General features: G+C 43.1%; 1 long non-coding RNA gene across 1 annotated transcript; it reads right to left on the minus strand.

The window, feature by feature from the left end:
* Positions 1–1249: 1249 nt before the first annotated feature.
* Positions 1250–20516, minus strand: LOC117803955. The gene is made up of 3 exons (XR_004628072.1): positions 20466–20516; positions 20219–20356; positions 1250–1371 (listed from the first exon to the last, which is right to left on the minus strand). It is a non-coding gene; the product is annotated as an uncharacterized LOC117803955 (long non-coding RNA).
* Between the last annotated feature and the right edge of the window lie 74 nt (positions 20517–20590).

Below are 20590 nucleotides of genomic sequence, written 5' to 3' on the forward strand. Positions count from 1 at the left end.
GTTTTGTTGTAGTGGTGGTTGTTATTACTATTATTGTATTTGGGGACATTATTTCCATTCATCACAAGAGAGAGATATTTTTTACCAGTTGGCATGAGCAAATCTTGAGTAATTATGTTTCAAATATGTTTGTGTTCTTGTTACAAAATTAAATAAGAAGGGATTAGCAACTTTCAATTTCTGAAACAAAAATAATTAGAAATTCAGATTCGGGAGCACCTGGGTGGCTCAGTCAGTTAAGTGTCTGCCTTCAGCTCAGGTCATGATCTCAGGGTCCTGGGGTTGAGCCCCACATCGGGCTCCCTGCTGAGCAGGGAGTCTGCTTCTCCCTCTCTGTCTGCCCCTCCCCAACATTCGTGCTCTCTCTAGCTCTCTCTCTCTCAAATAAATAAATAAAATCTTTTTAAAACATCCAGATTCAGCAATTATAAGATTTTCCAAGTCTATGAGTACATGAAAAAAATCTACTAAAATATAATAGACTTAAAGTCCTATAAATGGCTTAGACTGAAATTTTTTTTTCTAAATTTCTATTATTTTTCAGTTACTCCATTAAGTTTATAATACCAAAAGCCTTTTAGTTAAGTGGTTAGCTTTCAGCCTATGTTACAAATTTTTTAATTGTCTCCTTCACCTCTTCTTTCCACTTATCAATTTATTTATTTATTTTTAAAGATTTTATTTATTTATTTATTTGACAGAGAGAGAGAGACGGCCAGCGAGAGAGGGAACACAAGCAGGGGGAGTGGGAGAGGAAGAAGCAGGCTCCCAGCAGAGCAGGGAGCCCGATGCGGGGCTCAATCCCAGGACCCCGGGGTCCACACCCTGAGCCAAAGGCAGATGCTTAATGACTGAGCCACCCAGGCGACCCTCCACTTACCAATTTAAAACATGCACCTTATTTGAGTGCAACATTTTTCACTTTGCCTGAAGTTTAATATTTACTGATACTAATAGGATACAAATTGAGCTAACAATTGTTTAGAGGTAGGTAGGGGTATGCTAGGGGCCTACTTCAGCCTTCCCACCTCCCATCTCTCAGGGAAAAGCTTAGTTAAGTGATTTATCCAGCATCACATAACCTGTTAATGGGACTTTGAAAGGAAAGCCCAGGACAGGCTGCTCTTTTTTTCTGCTGCTACAACACATGAGACCCCTCCAACACATAACACACGACAAACAATGGACAGGCAGTAAAATATTTCTCACTAGCCAAGACATCAAACTTGATGAGAAAGGACAAGCATGGGGAAAATGAGAAGTGCACAGTTTTCAAGTGCATTCTTCCAGGTTTCGATCCAGGTTTTGATCATGAATCTGGTCACAAGTTTCCATTAGATCAATAAACTTCATTACTCTTCCTGTTCACTCCTGTGAGAAAAATACAAGGGCCAGGGAAAAGTGGAGAGAGGATGAGCAAGTACGTGATTTGCTAGAGAGATTAGAAAATCTCGTTAAGATCAATTCTATGTATTCACACCAACTCCCTAACTGTGCCTCACCTCACCCCACAAAAACAGAGACAACAGAGGGTAGGGTAGGATAGAAATAAAAGAGTCTTCTAATACCAGGCATTAATAGGATTAGATATCACCAAACTGGGCCAGAAATAATGGATGGCAACCTCACCGTTGTACACTACCCCTAGTATCAATTCCTTTTTCTTTGTTCTCAACATCAGTGAGACCCACCCACAAGGGGGAAGATTTCCTCCCAGTGTGAAGAGACTTCCTAACAACTAAGAAAGTTGGCTGTTTTCTCTGCTGAAAGGTTACATCTTGTTTATGGGTTGGGTTCTCTATTTTAAAAGTTCATGGGAAGAGGGGCCCTGTGGAGATGCATTATTCCCCATTCCCCCCAATTTAATCCCCTCATTCAATTCACGTTTTCTTTTCCTGTCCCCCTTCACCCTTTTTTATTCTCTTCCCTTCTTTCTTTCTGTTTTGCACCTCCATTTCATTTCTCTCAACTCTCCTCCCCTTCTCTTTTAGCACATCAATCTGTAGTTAGTATATTTAATGTTTTTCAGCAAAGCGACAGAGTCTGGATTCTGAAATTCTAAAGTCTTCATCCTGAATTTTGCTTTGCATGATGAAAGATTGGTTTAACTTTAAGAACTACAGGTGGTCCAGCATCCCTTCTCATATCCACCTACCAAACAAGGCGGCCATGTGTCTATCTAGGGATATTTTATAGAACTTAGTATACATGCAATTTATGTATACAGATACATTAAAGGATTTTCTGGATCTGTGTAGCAGCCTTTGAAGTCTCTTCTGCATGTTAATTTCTCTACTAATCCAGATGCCACTGCTCTTTGTGACATTTCAGAGAGGTCACTGAGCACCATCCTTATAACTTTCCAGAGAAGAACAATGAAATGCCAGTGCAGAACTATTTTTTTTATTACCTAACCTTTTAGTATTCTTTTTCTCCTTTCAAGAAAAGCCAGTCAAGTCCTTACCAATAATACTAATTCCTCTCTAACTCAGCCAGTAGTTACCCTCTACAGAGAAACAAGAATGTAATTAATTGTGTTCACAGGTTTACACATTTCCTGTTTTATGTGATTACTCCCCAGAAGGAACTATCTTGAGCCTCTCTGCCTCTACACTGATATTTCTGGCCTTTCCATAATTATTCAGTTCAAAGAATCATAGCTTTTACAAATCAACTCACCTCCTGATTTGGAATTCTAAGAGTTCTAACTACAATTAGCCTATATATAGACTGTAGGGATTTGAAAGAGGTAACAAATGTTAGAGACAGCTATATATTTCAAAAACAAAATGCCAGCTTAAATGAGAAGCTGGAAAAAATATTTTAGTTTTAGCAAAGCAGAGTTTTGAAATTTGTTAATAAAATGAAAAGTTCATAAATTTCTGAAGATTAATCTAAAATATTAAAAATTCCCATACAAATTTAACAAGTGATCTTAATGTGTTACCATTTGGTGAGTTTCAGTTTTGCTAGCACGAAAATAAGTTTTCTGACACTGGAATGGTCATTTGGAAATGGTTTTATACTGTATAAAAACTTAGTCTTATACACTGTGCATAGGGAAGACCCATTTGTGTCTAAAAAAAAAATCCTCAAGATAGTTCAGGTTCTTGCTCTGTAAAATAAACTTTCATAGTATAAAGTTGTGCTTGTTGTAGAAACTTTGAAAAAATACAGAAGACTATAAAGAAACAATAACTGATAATTCCACCATCCAGATAACCACTGTTCGTATTTTCTTCCAGTCTCTTGACTATGCATCTATTTTGAAATTCCTTTTTTAGACTTTTACTGTTCTGTTTTATGCAATAATGCTTCATGCTAAGGCATTACTCAATTTTTCACGACAGGGAGGGAATGAGAGGGAGAAATCAGACAGAAGAACAGGGGGCTGCAAGATTCTCTTGCCTCCCTTCCTCCTGATGGCTGACACTATTTCCCCACATCTTTCTCCCCAGAGGCATTCCCCCAAATCAAACAGAACAAAAAAAAAAACAAAAACAAAAAAAAAAAAAAGCTTTTCCAAACCTGAAAGCATTATAAGTGAGCCTACTCTTATTGACTGTGAAAAAAGTACCAGAATTCTGTATGTGGATAGCTAGGTAATTTGTGGATTTTTTTTTTAAGATTTTATTTATTTATTCGACAGAGAGAGAGACAGCCAGCAAGAGAGGGAACACAAGCAGGGGGAGTGGGAGAGGAAGAAGCAGGCTCACAGCGGAGGAGCCCGATGTGGGGCCCATGTGGGGCCCATGTGGGGCCCGATCCCATAACGCCAGGATCACGCCCTGAGCCAAAGGCAGACGCCCAACCGCTGTGCCACCCAGGCGCCCCTGTGGATTTTAAATTTTTGATTGTTATCTGTTTCTAGGCTCCTAAGAAAGCATGAATGTCTAGAAGGAGGAGGAGGAGAAGAAAAAGAATTTTTTTTAATCAACTGAAAACACCTTTTAGATTCTAAAACAGGGATGATCATTATTCTGATCTCCCTGCAATGTAGTATTCTCCTCAGTTTGACTTTCTTTGTATTTTTATAAGATATTTACTGAATTTTGGTATGTTTGAGTAAATATTACACTTTTCCAAGATGGATTGAATCATTATGGCCTGTAACTTGAGCCAATTCAGTGTATCCTCCTTTTCCTGTAATTCATATGGAAGAGCACATTTGCCATAACCCGTAGTAGGCATTACAAGCCTATAGTAAGCACTAGACTGTGAAAACAGAAGTCTGTCAGCCTGCTCAGAAAATGCCCACTGTCACCTTAGACCTATGTGCATGGAAGCCTCTAAGCATGGCAGTATTGTGCCCCTTCACTGTGCTATCATTTCATCATGAGAAATTATACCTCTGGTTTCTGTTTCCAGCACTTTGGTAGATGAGATGCTGCTATGGTGAATTTTATGTGGCAACTTGGCTAGGCTATGGTGCCCAGTGTTTGGTCAAACGCCAGTCTAGCTGTTGCTGTGAACATATTTGTTAGATGTGGTTAAAGCATATTTTGAGTAAAGCAGATTACCCTCCATAATGTGGGTGGATCTCATCCACTTGGTTGAAAGCTTTAAGAGAAATGGCTGAGGTCCCCTAGGAGGAAGGAATTCTGCCTTCAGTCTTGCCTTTGGACTCCAGACTGCAACATCAATTCTCGCTGTAATTTCCATCCTGCCACCCTGTTGCATGGATTTTGGACTTAACAGCTCCCCCACTCAGTCTTGTGGGCCAATTCCTTAAAATCTTTCTCTCTGTCTCTTACATAGAATATAATCTCTTTATATGGAGAACCCTGACTAATACAGGTACCCTGAATGACAGTCTCAATTAAAATAATTAAAATGCTTGATAAATTTTTTTTGAAGTTTTTCTTTCTTTCGTTTTCTTAAGTAATCTCTAAGTCCAGCATGGGGCTCGAACTCATGGCCCCGACATCAAGAGTCACATGCTATATGGACTGAGCCAGCCAGGTGCCCCCTGATTAAAATGTTTTTAAAATATCTTTTTAGGGGCACCTGTCTATCTCTGTCAGTGGAACCTGAGACCCTCGATCTCAGGGTTGTGAGTTCAAGCCCCACTTTGGGCATAGAGATTACTTTAAAAAAAATTTTTTTTTAAATTAAAAACAACAACAACAACAAAAATCCAATTTTTTAAATGGATCAGTGAGCCAATACAAACAGGAGGGATTTTCAGATCCGAAAAGTAAGTGAAAACAGGAACCCTTGTAGGTTAAGCAAGTTCCAAAGCCGACTTTCACCCTGAGAGTTTCTCTCAGACTCTGGAGACCTTAATCTCAACTCTGTGATAATGCTCAAGGACTGCCCAAGGTAAGAAATCTCTTAGGAGAATCCTTGCATAAAACTAAAAACCCAAGGGGCTATATCCTCAGTGTAAAGATAAATTTAAAATTTTATCCAAAGAGGGGTGCCACAGCAAGGACATTTGCTCTTATGGCTGATACTGGAAAGACGGAAAGAAAACAAAACTTCCCTAAGAATTAGGAAGCACAGCTAGGTCTCATATAGGTTGCTATCTGGATTCATACCACTTGTGTGGTCAAAAAAAAAAAAAAGTTAAACTCTAATAATAGAGTATTTCAACATAAAAGGATCCCAAGTTGGTGGTACAACCAGGTGAATTGACTAGAAAGAGCAAATGCAAACCTTCCCTGCACAAATTCATCTTCAACTTTGGCCTCTAAGAATCCCCAGAAAGAAAGCATGGACAATGAGAAGCTCAAAGGAGAAAAACATCCCAAAGCCTAGAAAGAAACATGAAGGGAAAACCAGAAAAAGCAAGCAGCAGACACGAAAGCAGTGCCTCACAGACATCAAATGTTGACATTATGAGTGACCAAATACAAATTTTATATGGTTAATGATGTTTAAAAAAAAAAAAGGAGCTTGTAAATATTAGCATGGAACAAGAGACAGTGAGGAACATCCAAGCAGATCTGAAATGGAACCAAACAGTACTTCAAGAAATGAAAAACAAAATGATTACTTTTTAAATGAGTGGCCTAAACAGCTGCTTAGACCCAATAGAAAAGAGAATCACTGAACTGGAAAATGGATTTAAACACACTTTCCAAAATACAGTCCAGAAAGAGACAAAAATTATGAAAAAAATGTTAAGAGTTTTATGATTCCTAGTGAGAGTTCATGAAGAAAATAATAGAGCAAGGAGAGGACAATTTCCAAAGATAATAGCTGAGAATTTTGTTAAAGATGGCAGCGCTCAGATACAGGAAGCCAAGTGCATCCCAAGAAAAATAAACAAAATAAATCAACATGTAGCACTATGACTGTAAAAATGCAGAACTCCAAAGGCAAGGGGAAACTTTAAAAATAGAGAAGAAAGACAGATTATCTGTAAATGTGCTTTTCAACAGAAGTAAAAACAAACAAAAAAACCCCAAAGATAGTTGAATCATATCATCAATGTGCTTATATAACTTCAAATGGAGAAATATCAAGTTTTTAGTAGGAAACTTCAATAGCATAAAGATGTCAATTCTCCCCATGTTGACTAAATCCAATTCCATTGAAAAACCCCAACAATATTTTTTATGGAACCTGACAAACTAATTCTAAAATTGAAATGAAATTGGTGGGGCACCTGGGTAGCGCAGTTGGGGCGCCTGGGTAGCACAGTCTTGTTAAGCGTCTGCCTTAAGCTCAGGGTGTGATCCCGGCATTTCAGGATCAAGTTCCACATCGGGCTCCTCCACTGGGAGCCTGCTTCTTCCTCTCCCACTCCCCTTGCTGTGTTCCCTCTCTCGCTGGCTGTCTCTGTCAAATAAATAAATAAAATCTTTTAAAAAAATAAATAATAAATAAATAGAAAGAGGAAAGGGTCCAAAATTGTCAAGACTCCCTAAGAAAAAAATATAAGGTAAGGAGAATTGCCCTCCCAGATATCAAAACTTAGTATGTAAGCTATAGTAAGAAAATGGGATACTAGCAGAAGGCTAGACAAAGGGGCAAAAGCAATATGATAGAAAACCTGGAAACAAATCAATGGATATATAGAGACTTATTTTTATAATGTAGTGGGCACTAGAGATAGAAGATTCAGTCAATGATACCAGGAAAATGTATTAAACAACTTTGAAAAAACTTAATTGGAACCCTACCTCACACCATACACAAAAATCAATTCCAGTTGGATTAAGACTTAGACATGGAGGACAAAATCATAAAACTTAGAAAACAATTTAGGGAAATGCCATTACAACCTCACAATAGAGAAAGCTTTCTAAAACAAGAATTATCAACTTACGAAGGAAAATACTGATAAATTCTACCACATAAAATTAAAACTTTGATTCATCAAAGACATTAGAAGGAGAGTAAAAAGACAGTCACTAAAGGTAAGAAAATATTTGCCATATATATAATCAAGACAAAGGATAATTATCCAAAAATTTGTGTGTGTGTGTGTGTGTGTTTAAGATTTTATGTATTTGATAGAGAGAGAGCCCGTGGGAAAGCACAAGCAGGGGGAGTGAGAGTGGGAGAAGAAGCAGGTTTCCCACTGAGCTGGGAGCCCATGCTGGGCTCAATCCCAGGACCCTGGGATCATGACCTGAGCCAAAGGCAGTTGCTTAACCAACTGAGCCACCTAGGCACCCCCAAAATAGATTTTTTTAAGCTCCTATGAGAAAAACAACCTAATGGGAAAATAGCAAAACTCACAAACATAGTTCACAAAAGAGAAAATAAAAATGGCCCACAGACACCTGAAAAATACTCAATCCTATTAGGAATAAGAGAAACATAAATTAAAACTACAAAGAGATATTTCTTCCATATGTATAACAGAAATTTTAAAATAAGTCAATAATAAGTGTTGACAAGGATGGGAAGCAGTAATAATTCATATCACTTCCTGGTAAGATTGTAAATTAATACAACCATTAAGGGAAACAGTTTGATAGTACCTAGTAAAATTGAGTAAGAAAGCAATTCTAGGGGTGCCTGCATGGCTCAGTCGGTTAAACAACCAGACTCTTGATTTCAACTCAGGTCATGGTCTCAGGGTCTTGGGATAGCAGCCCCCATTGGGCTCCAAGGTCAGCAGGGAATATGCTGGAGATTCTCTCTCTCCCTCTGTCCCTCCCTCCCCCTTTCTCTAATAAAGAAGAAGGAGGCGAAGGAGGAGGAGGAGAGTAAGAAGAAAGGGAAGAAGGAGGAGGAGGAGAAGGGTAAGAAGAAAGGGAAGAAGAAAAAGGAGGAGGAGAGAAGAAGAAGGAGAAGGAGAAGAAGGAGAAAGCAATTCTATACCTGGGTTTATATACTAGAGAAACTCTGGCATACGTGCATACCAGGAAGCATGCACAAGAGAAGTATGTTGAAGCATCTATTATAATTACAAAAGAAAGAAAAGAGAGAGAGAGAAAGAAAGGGAAAGGAAGGGAAGAACTCAAATGTCTCTTCATAGCAGTGAGTACCAGTCCCTTGTGGCATGCTCTCACAGGGGACTACCATATGACAGAAAGAATGAAGAAACCACATTGTGAATGTACCACAATTAATTTAATGCCAACATTAAACGTAGTGTTGGGAGAAAAAAGCACTTCACTACAGACCGTCTAATGTATGCTTCTGTTTATATAAAGTTTTTAAAAAGCAAAACTCCACACTATGTTGTTTAGGGATAGAAACATGAGTAGTAAACTTATAAAGAAAGTAAACAAACGAGCAAAACACAATTCAAGGTGGAGATGACTTCTGGTATGTGTTGGTGGGAGAAGACGTAATCCAAGAGGGCACAAAGGCGTCTCCTTACAGATACTGCTGAGATGCCAGTTTTAAAATGTAGCTGCTAGGATATGAGCATTTATTTTATTTCATTCCTTAAATCATACAGATACATTCATATAATATTTTATATGTATGATACCTCTCACAATCAAATGTTAGCTGTTTTATTTCCAGAATCTTGGCTACCATACCAAGGCTCAATGACTAGGTCTCCTTTGTCTTCCCTCTTCAAGGAAAAGCCATTGGAGAAAGCCATTCTCTTACTCGTTTAAGTCCAGTCCACTCACTCCCAGATTCAGTGCTCCTTCTTTTTGGCTCATGACTACCATATTCTTGGTCCAGTGCTGTACTTGCCCCTGCTCTGTTGTTATCAGAGCTCAGATTTCTGTACTTTTCTGGCAACCTGAGATGGGGGATACCAAGATCATTCTTTCTTTCCAGCAGTGTTTGCTCAGCCAGCAAGTATAAGTGGGAAAAAAAATGAGGTTTAATTATAATCAGATCTCCAGGAGCTTTTTTCCTCTAATGATGTTCACATCGAATGACTCCAAAATAATTCTTTCTAAAAGAAAGAGAATAATTCAAAGCCTTCAGCGCTAACCAGAGTGATGGAACGGCCTGATGCCAGTATGTCACCCCTTTCATAGGTGGACCTTACTAAAATCACCTTGTGTCCCCATCTCTGAAGAATTTCTTCTGTAAAACAGAAATGATGAGCAACAGTGCTGGGTGTTCCTAGAAGCTGTGGTCATAAGCTTTCCATTAATAGACAATAGAGCCTGTCATCAGTTCTGTCTAAACCTACACATTGATGTTGGAAGTTTCATCACTCTGATTCATAGTTGCGTTTTCTTTTTTTTCTTCCTAATAATGCAACATCTCAATCTTTCCATGTCACTCAACTTTTGCTGGTGTGGACACACTCAGCGTTGTCACACTTGCCAATAAAAGTTGAATATTAAATATATTTTTGGAAGGCTTTAATAACTTTCATAATAAGCAAGAGGTCCTTATTTGCTTTGAACTTGCAAAGGCATTAGTAAACTAAAAGAAGGCATACTGAGAATTGGTGGAAGAAAAATATTGATCCCCCAATTTATCTTTTGGAAATTCAAAGTACACAATGGAGTGACAGCTGTTCTAGATTTCCATCAGAGATTAGCAGATAAATTATTGTTGAAATTCAAAGTTGTGACATCTTTAGATAAATATTTGCCCTTGATTTTCAAAGCCTCTGACTCAACAGAAATCTGGAAGAGTTCACAGTCTGGCCCAGAAAGGATGATTTTAAATCTACAACTTCACTGGTTAAAAAGGAGCCCAGGTTGAACTCTGCCAGCAGGTCCCTCTGCTGCTGTTGCTTCCTGATGTCAATGTCTAGCCCCCTCTGCCTCCAGCCACGTTTCAGCCAGTCCTTGAAGGCTTGTTTTCACCCCTCCTACCGAGTCTGCCAACAGATTCAGTACCTGCCATCAGAGCTCCCCTCTACTGTGCCCGTCTAGAGGCGTGCCAATACCCTGGCCTGATGCCTTTGGAGGGTCTCTATACTAAAGCCTTGCTGTTGAAGACGTAGAGTACACAAGTGCCTGCTGATTCAAGAGCAGAATTCTCTCCCATAAAATAAAAACCTTGTAATATAATCTGTTAGCACATGCTCAAGCCCTCCATCAACAAATGGCTTCCCTTACACCTGCACGTGGCCCCTCCTCCCTGTTGTTTCGCTTGGAAAGCCGGTCCTCCAAGAAGAATGTGGCTTTTGCACTAACTATAAGGACTGGGGTGTCTGGTATGCAACCATTGCCTACCCAGCTTACAACAGAGGCTTGTAGGCTGGGGAATGCATCGAGTTTTATTGTTAAAGGAATTTCCTGCCCCTCTTAGTGTCAGTTGAAGAGCACTCTGCACTCATTCTCCTATCTTGAAAGGAGAGAAACAGAGATGAACTCCTGGTCCCTCCATACTTGGTCTTCAGACCGTCACAATATTAACCCTACAATTTTTAATTACTGGCACTTCTCATAGTCGGGTGTGTCTGCAAAGTAATTAGATATCTTTTTTCCAAATTTACACGGGCAAATTCATCTCATGACTTTACAGAAGGATGGTGGTGACGCCTTCCTTTGGGGCCCCCCGTCTTGGGACGTCTCTTCCGCACCTGCTAATTGCTTTGGGAGTCAGCCTTCCCTGTTGTGTGTAAATTAAGGGCAAACTCGCTTTTGTCTCCCTCCCCCCATTAGGAACAAAGTAGTTGCTCAATAAATATCTGATGAATGGTCACACCTCCCGAGGTCTAGAATACCTACGGGGCGTCTCTTTCCCCTCCTCCTAAATCACCTGGCTGTCCTTCCCCCAACTCGGTGGCCCAGCCCTCACCTCGGCCCTTGCCACCACCCAATCCATCCGCGTTTCTCGGCGTCTACCAGGCCTCCCGCAAGGATCTAAGCTCCTGCCTGGAAGTTACGTGCGACCAGGAGGGCGCGACTCGGGTCGGGATGGCGGACAGCGGAGGCAGGAACGGGGACGCAAGGTAGCCACACCCGCGTCCCTTTCCAATTCCCTCCGGTCCCCCACCGCCCCCCCCAGCACCCCCTTCACCCCTATGCTGCAAGAATGTGGCGGAGGAGCAAGTGGAGAATCTTGGCTGCGGCCCCCTCCCCCGCCTTATGAAAAAGAAATTGACTTTTGTTTGGAGTTTGTGAAAAGTGGGGCTCGGGGCCCAGTCAATGGGGCGCCCCGCAGCGCGGGCTGAGTGGAGCTAGCGCGAACCGCTCAGCCGCGGCCCCAATTAATCCGCCCTTTGTGCGGCGCGCCCGGCCGCCCCCACCGCAGCAGCACCAGCGGCCCATTGTTCCCCTTGCCGGGCCGCGGGATTTACCCTTTTCAAACAGCCGGTTTTGTCCAGGGCAGTTCGAGCGGAAGTTTCTCACTGACAATTTGCCCCAAATAGATAGATTTGTCAGAAACGACCTTCGGAAAGGAAGCAAAAAGCCACCGGCCCGAAGGTTGGGCCGGAGACGGGGACTCGACATCCCTCCCGCGGCCGCGCTGCCCTCCGCGCCCCGAGCCGGGCGGCCCCAAAGCCCCGCGGGGGTCCCCAGCGCCCCCCGCCCCTGGCACCTGCTGAGCCAGATACACCGCGGACCCGACCTCCTTTTACCCATCTGTAAAATGGGACCGCTTGGCACTGGCAAGCCGTAAGTCCAGAGCTTTGGGTCAATTCGCGTGGATAACGTTCATTTCCTTTTTCTGTCCCCATTTCCTTTTTTAAAAACTCTCAGCACAAAAACCTGACGCGGCCTCGGCGACGTTGTGAAACGGCTTTGAAGGTATGGGTCTTGGTAACAAGTTCCGGATTGTGCACGTGCTGTTTTCTCTTCTGCCCTCCGGCTCCTCCTTAACAAAGATGTCAACCGTGCTAAATCACAGGTGGTGCCTTTGTAAGACCGGCTATTGTCCCCTCATAAGTCAAGATATAAAACGCTTTGTACTGAATGGCCCGTGATCTGGAGCTCTCAACTTGGGAGTCGGGCTGTTAGATTTTTTTTTCCCACCCACCACCAGAGCCGCTCTTCTCTCAAATGACCTCACTTAATAAGCAAAATCGAAATGGGGAGGGAAAAAAAAAAAAAAACCAACATGCTGTTTGATGAAAAGAATAGTTACTGATTTCTTCACACTTAATGGCAAGTATGAGTCTTTTAAAATACAGTCTCATACCAAATAGATCTGTGAATTTTAAGCAGAACTGAATTGTATTAATCAGTTGATGGGTTTGTTCATTTTCTATCACTAGAGGAGAAATACGGAGGTTGGGACCCCACAGCGGCTATTTCTACTGTACTCAGGCAATCTCTTTCTTTACTCCAGAAAATTTCCTAATAGTTGCACATGAGAGAAAAATTGAAACAAAAAAAAAATCTGGTTTTTGTTTATCCATCAGGTGAATACACAATTCAGCATCATACAGAGGAAACCCTAGGTGGTCTTTAACAAGATTTCAGTGGCTAAGAGCTACAATTTAGAGAAGATGACAATACATACACAGTGTCAATAGTATTTAAACAAACATCCCAGACAACAGAATAATGGTTATTAACTATGATGCTTTGGGCTTCTGACTAATTTCCCATGCCTGTCTGCAGCCAAACAGCTGCAGGATTTTCCCCCTTTAAAACTGTTTATGTGCATCATTTTAAAAATTGCATTTAACAGCCATATCCTTCAGAACAGTCCCTCTGTGTGGAACAGAAGTGAATGGCTTAGTAATAATGATGAAGCCAGTAGCAAGAATGTCTTTCATGCCAAAAGGACTCTAACCACTCTGCTAGAAACCTACTCCTTCAAAAGCTTCTACACCTCTCTGAAATGTGGACAGCTGTCTGATGTTGTATGCCCTGCAGTATGGGTTGACATGTCTAAATAAAGGGAGTTCTTTAACCCTGCTCACACTTGCAGAAGTGTTTTCGAAATTGGTTAAATTGTGCAACTGTACTAAAGTGTACCCCTCCTGGGGTTTGAAAATGTTAAAGAAATCAAAAGAAAAGGTAAGATTATCTTGCATAATTCCCTTCTCACTTACAGACAAATACTGTTTTAAAAATTACTTTAGCAACCAGGACATTAAAATGAATGCATTCCTTGTACACTCCAAACATGCAACTCAATCATTATTTAGCAAATGCAACTGGAAATAGATATATTTAGGGATCCAAATAGGTGCAGTTATGAACACTTGGGTAATTATATATTATTTTAGCTAATCAGAAATGCATGGACTAAAGTTGAATTACTTCCACTGTTTGCATTGTTGTTAACATTTATTAAGCATCTGCTTTGCACTAAAGATGGTCAAAACATATCAAGGAACCTCAGCCTTCAAAAAAAAAGGCATCCAAATATTTGTATCTTAGCTATAGAAAGATACACATATGTTGTATGTGATATATGTGGGTATTTCAAATATCTCATTATTCAACGTTCTGATCTGATTTCAAATCAGTTTCATCTACTCCAAAATCACATCAATTATACCTGAAATTTTAGAAACTAGGAGAAATGTCTGCAACCTACCTCCTGAGTTGTGAACTGCTTTACCTGAAAGGCCAAATCCTCCCCCTCCCAGCAGGCAATCATCTTATGCCCTGAAGCATGAGATCTGATTACCCCTATCATCATCTTAGCTTGCATAGATACAGATGTTATTAACGGCTGTAGTTTATCCAACCCTTTTTAAAAACGCAGCTGCAGCATTTGACTTGGGGACCTCCTGTGAATCCCACTGGTTGACTCCGTCTTGCACAAAGCGCGTGGGGTTTGGGGGAGGGAGAAGAGAGGGGGAGGTTTGTTTTGTTTTGAAAGGTTTTTTTTTTTTTTTTTGAATCAGACTTCCCTAAATAGCCACTCGGCATCTTTGTAAGTGATGTGAATTCTGAAATTACTTACTAGAATAGGAGGACAACAGGGTACTGTGTGAACTAGATCATTTGGAAACAAAGCATACTAGAATGTATGATGCTTTTCACTGCATTGGCAGAGATCAAATATGTGATCCTGATATACTTATTCATGAAATAAAGAATCATAGCTTATTCTCAAATATGTTAGCCACATTTAAACGGGCTACCCCGTTTTACATAACAATTGTTTCTACTAGTGTTGAAACAGTAATCTGGATAAGCAGGTCCCCGCTGTGGAGGGAATAGAGGGATGTTTTTAAAATCTGAAAGGCCCAGATTGGCAATCTACACCGATCAAATTTAGTAATTAATTGTTCAGTCTAATCATTGACTTTTTCTCAGCATCTACAATTAGTATCTCTAAGTAGCTCCTCTTGTAGCTCGGAACATTCCCTCTGCAAAACAGAAAAAGACCTCGAAAGTTTGCTCTCCATTGGGACACAGCAAATTATAAGGACTGTCAGAGAGGGAATTTCAAGAAAAACTTGTGAAGTGGAGGACTTTGAAGTTCTAGAAATACCGAACCATTGCTTCAAGATGCACACAACACTTCTCTTAATTCTGATTATTTCAGACTTAAGTGAGTGAAATTGCCTTAATTGGAGGTTCTAGAAGCCCTTCTGGGAAATGGGAGGTAGCTCAATGCAGTGGAATTAATATTTCAAAGAGCATTAGACTCAGCATCAAGAGATCTGGGTTCTGGTGATAGCCTCTGTCTCTATGTAAGTGACCTAGGACAAGCTTTGTCTCTAAGGATCTCAGTTTTCTCATCTGTGAAATGTTGGAATTAGATGAGTACAGATCTCCAAGGTCCCTTCTGACTTGTGCGCTCTGTAAGTTTGGGCTAAATGGAAACCAAGTCAGACTGTGTAATTGACAGGAAATTAAGAGGTTGAAGAAGGCTCGGTGGCCAATCTCTCCCTGCATATAGTCTGCTTTCTTCGTTCTTTTGTTTTAGAAAGCCAAAAAATTACCTGCATTGCTTCCCAAGGTTTGGAGGTCTAGAAGACCTGTCTCTACTCCCTACCCTCCCTGTTGCTGAGGCAGAGCAAAGGCAAGCCCCCCACCTCAATCCTCACCTTTCATTGTGAGTACAATGAGTCATGGTCACTTATACATTCCACATTTATAAAGCATCACTATGGACCAGAGTGAGAGCACTGGCAATCCAAAAATGAATCAGATATTCTCTACTTCAAGGAGCTCCCTAGCTAGGTGGAGAGCTGAGTATCTCTTATGTCTCCTCTAAACCTCTTACTCTTTTTTTTTTAAATTTTATTTATTTATTCAACAGAGATAGAGACAGCCAGCGAGAGAGGGAACACAAGCAGGGGGAGTGGGAGAGGAAGAAGCAGGCTCATAGCAGAAGAGCCTGATGCGGGGCTCGATCCCATAACGCTGGGATCACGCCCTGAGCCGAAGGCAGACGCCCAACTGCTGTGCCACCCAGGCGCCCTAAACCTCTTACTCTTGCCCTTAGGAAATAAGAGACAGTTTTGTCTCTGTTGACCCATCTTCCTGGGGGAGCAGAAGGAGACTACAATATTTTCTTGCTCCTATGTTTCTATTCACGATCTTTGATTGTGTTTGTTTTAAATACATCTCAAGCGAGTCCCCTTTTAGGGAGGGAGCCCAAGTCCCAAATTAAAGCAATTTGACGAGAGAGAGACATGATGAATTCTTCTGGCACCAAGGCAGGCTATAAACGAATACAAATTTTTATGTAGGAAATAGAAGAGATGGGAGAAAGATGTTTCTATTTGATTACTCTTGGGGCAAAAAGTATCCAAGTACAGGAAGGCTCAGAAGCAGAAGCCTCTAATCCTCAGCCTGTCTCTAGACCTAAATTTCTTTAGCTCCTGTGGCTCCAAGGGAGGGAGGGCATGAATGAATGCAGAGACAACTGTTATTTGTGAAGGGGGGAAAAAAGAGAAGCCTGTCACGTGGAGCATTTTCTTAATCCTATTACTGTTAACTATGTTCATCTTCCCATCTGGTAGGGAGTAAGAGACAACTCTTGGCCAGCACAGTCCTGGAAAACCTCAAGGAAAAAACTCCATAATTCAGCACCAGGTTCCAGAGCATCTGTGGCTCTATTCTGGATTGTTCTCAGTGTGTCTTTTCTGAGTAGAATTAGATCGGACCGAAACAAATTGTAGAGAGGCCCACAGCAAAATCAGGAACAAGCTTGATGAGATGATTTTTCTTTCTGTCACTTAGCACGCCCTCACTGAGCACATACTTTGTGCTAGACAGTCTTCCCCATCCACTGGGAAAGCAACAACCAAGCATACATTGACTCAGGGTTTGGTACCAATGAAAATCAACTTTTTCCTCATGTAAGCAAACAAATAAAGTTGTTTCCGAGTATCTTTTGGAGACTGACTATCAAACCTCAGCCAAGCTTAACTGTTAGGTTTTCTCAGACATTTTCTGGGTCTGGGTATTTCTCAACCCTGCTTGTCAGTGAGGTAAAGGGTATTTTAAGGAATGCATCTCTACAGGTAGAATGGCCTCTGAGAGGGGGTTGATCATTGGTTGGGGAGGACATCTCTCTTCCACACCAGCTTCAGCTCTTTTTGGTGATGGAAAAGCTTTTTCTTTTTCCTTTGCTGTTTTAATTTAAAAGAATGGATGGAGGGACAGTTAATGGAAAAAATGGCACCATTTTAAGGGACCCTAGTGAATAGAGAGCTAGGGTTGAGACCCAAATAACCTGATGCTAGAGGGGTGACTTGCACCCCTGCCTCTCTTATACCATTTGGTTAACAGGACTCTACTTCCTTTTTTAAATGGATGGGAAGGGACCTCAGTAAGAGTAATGGAGTAAGGGAGAGTAAGCTGTAATATAAGACTGTTTTCAGAGGTAGTAGATTCCCCTAACACAAGACCAACTTTCTAGGCATCCATAACAGCTTACTCCACTCCACAATGGTTTAGGGCCCCTTGTGTATTTTTTCCAGAATGTCCTGTGTTTTAGTCCAAGCCAGTGTATTTAGCACCTTTTATGTGTCTGCTCTCTGTATACTCCTTGAGAAAGGGATCACGTCATTAATCTTTGACACATAGTGGGTACTCAGTATGTGTTGAAGGGGGTGATGATTGATGGATGGACAGAGAGACCCCTAGAGTACATGGTCCTTCTTGTGGTTTTATTTCTTATCTCCTGGGCCAAAATATAAACATCTTGTAATAAAAGATGCCTTCCTTGTGTTTTTGGTTTTGGTTTGGTGGAGAGTCCCATGCTCGCACAAGGCTAAAGAGGAAGTTAGGGGCTATGTTTAAACCTGCTCAGAAGGACTTCAGAACATCTGGGATGTGGCTTCCCTCCCTCCCCAAGACAACTGCTGTAAACTCCTCCTTGAATTTGTCTCTGTTAACAAAGTATTTCTGAGATAGGGTGCATTTGCCCCTTAGCAATTATTTCCCATCCTCTACTCACAGGAAAAATCTTTGAAAGTTAAGGTTGAATCATTTACAGATGACTGGAGCCCGGAGAGGTCGTCTCTTGCCCAAGATTACACAGCTATTGGACAGAGCCTGAACCCCAACTCCTGGCGTCCAGTGGTTAGCTTTATTCTGCCTCCAGGGACTTCTTGGGAATTCTTCAGGAGACTTTCCTCCTTTATTTATTCACCCAACATTTATGCAGCTATGATTCAGCTATGCAGCACATTGATAGGAAGATGGAAAGTAACAGTCTCTGTCTTGAGGAGGCTTTCTTCTCTGAGCTGCACCCACTGAGTCCCAAGTTTCTACACCTTAGATCCGAGGTCCCTGTGGCCTGCAAGCAGCTTCGAATAAGGCTGCAGGCACTTGGGCTCTAGGCTCCTCCTGGACCCGGTGGGCGGCCGCATCCCAGCCCCTCCCGCCAACCCTGGATCTTGTAGCCGCCGTTGCCACCGAACCAATCATGCCAGAAAGTCATCATGATGATTTCAGAATTGCATTGTGATTTATGCAAAGCGCGCGGATAATTACAGCCGGGCGCGCAGAACACAGGACGAACATGCTGCGGGTGTGTATGCGCGTGTTGTGCCTTTTGCCAGGGCTGGATGGTGTGGTGGGGATGGGGTGTGTGTGTGTGTGTGTGTGTGTGTGTTTCCATTCAGTGGTCTTCTGGATGGATACTCTGCTTGATTAGGGACTGGTGATAGGAAAAAGGGGGGGCATTCCCATTTTAATTTTGAGACAATTTGGTGAGTCTCGGGAGTATTTTCCACAAGTTTTGGTGCCTACAAACGAGCCAGCAGGGCGAAAATGTCAGGGAATAGGGGTGAAGTGGTTTGGACCCCTCGAGAGCCATAGTCGTCCTACCTCCAAGCCGCCCCCCCCCCAAAAAAAAGCGGCTCCTAGATCTTCTTGCCACAGACTTCTAAACTTTTCCCCCGGAGACAGGCCTAGGTCTAGTCTTTAACACTGGCCTTCATTCTTGCCCGAGAAACATTACTGTACGTGGATCTTGTTCTTTGTCCTTAACCGAGCCCCACTCTGCGTCCACGTGAGGGTGGTGGTGGTGGTGGTGGTGGTGGTGGTGGCGGCCGCGGCGGCGGGGCAAGTGGGTTTCTGGCGGGAGCCAGAATCCCAGGCTCCAAAAGCGAGCCTGGCACAATAACTGTGTTTATCAAATGACGCCCCAGAAATCAGTTCCGTTTCTGGGCGCGGAGTTCAAGTTTGTACTATTTCGCGTGCGCGGCCAGTACACTGCTCAACTTAGCTATCAAAAACTTTGAATTCTGGGGCGCCTGGGTGGCACAGCGGTTAAGCGTCTGCCTTCGGCTCAGGGCGTGATCCTGGCGTTGTGGGATCGAGCCCCACATCAGGCTCCTCTGCTATGAGCCTGCCTCTTCCTCTCCCACTCCCCGTTTGTGTTCCCTCTCTCGCTGGCTGTCTCTATCTCTGTCGAAAAAATAAATAAAATCTTAAAAAAAAAACTAAAAAAAAACCCACTTTGATTTCTTGTCCTGTCTCCTAAAAAAATACTCTCAGGTTTATGGTTTTGTCCCACAATTCCCCAATCTCGTCCCAATACAAAGAACCGAGCAGGGCTAACTTGGGAAATAGCCGTCTCCCTTCTTGCCTTTTCCGGGTGTCCCTACGACCCTGGCGAGGGCGCGGGCTCTCAAGCGTGTGGCGTGCGCAGGCCAGGGCTCCAGGCCCTGCGGAGGCTGCCGCGGAAAGTTGCAGTCACGTGCTGAGGCCGCCTACGGGAGCGCAAGCCTTGCGCCCCGGAGACGCCGGGCGGAGGAGCTGCGCCCTCCGAGGGCTGGGGGGGGACGCAGACACTCACTTTGCACACACAAACTCTCAACGAAAGCCCGGGTTGACCTTGAGTCTGGAGAAAGTGGGGCTAGGGGAGGGCGAGTAGAATTGCGGAGTGCGGGTCTCAGTTCTCCTCCCCGCTCCCCCCCCCCCCCCCCCCCCCCCGCAACGCGCTGCGGAGGGCAGGAGAGCAAGAGGTGTGACCCCTGACCTCTAGCCGGCCCACGCCTGGAGGACAGGCTGGCAAGCTCTTGTTCAACAAGTTCAAGCTGCTGGGAGAGCTTAAATAAGAATTAATCTCTTAGAGATCGGGGATCACCGCTCCCTCGGCGTGCGCTCTCCCAGCGCGGTGCAGGGACCAGGGCGCGAGAGAGCAAAGGAATCGAGGGAAGGCTGGCGGGAGGGGTGGGGGCCTAAGGCGGAGGAAGCTCCCCAGAATCCCGGACGCCTGGACAGGGGGGGCCAGCGAAGCCTTCTGGGGATGAGTTGCAGGAGGGAAAGTTCTGTCCTCCAGTCGCTCCAGGGCAGATAATGGAGGCGACAGGAGCTTCGCTCTGCTCCGGATGGGTTTTGCTTTGGGGAGCGGGCGGCACCCTCCCCGCAGCTGGTGCCCAAGCGGACTCCGCGAAGGCCGCAGGAACGCGGCGACTCCAGCAGACTCCATCCCAGGCCCCAAGTCCGCACACAGCGTCCTCAGCTACAACTTTCCGTAGATAGTTGCAAAATGAATAATTACTCACCTCGGACCAGATCCAAGTTTTACCCAACAGAAGGGGCACGGGACCAAGAATGAACCAACTCACATGGCCATATCCGGTGCGCACAATCACACACAAACACACAGCCACCCAGTTTCTTCCACGAATCTGTCTGGCGCTCTGGAGAAAAGGGGGAAAGCGTTTTGAGAATGATCCATCTCCCCTCCCCTTCCCCCTTGCCATGAAATATAATAATTCATTTTTATTACAAGAGTAGCACCGTCCTCACCATCACGCACGCACAGAGCCACACTCCCATATTCACACTCTAACTCGTCAGCTCCGACAGCGCCTGCATTTTCTTTGGGAGCCGCTTGGAGGTTCATTAATATCATTAGCATTTAACCCCCTCCC

Source organism: Ailuropoda melanoleuca, chromosome 10, assembly GCF_002007445.2.
Source record: "Ailuropoda melanoleuca isolate Jingjing chromosome 10, ASM200744v2, whole genome shotgun sequence".
Classification (NCBI taxonomy): Eukaryota; Metazoa; Chordata; class Mammalia; order Carnivora; family Ursidae; genus Ailuropoda; species Ailuropoda melanoleuca.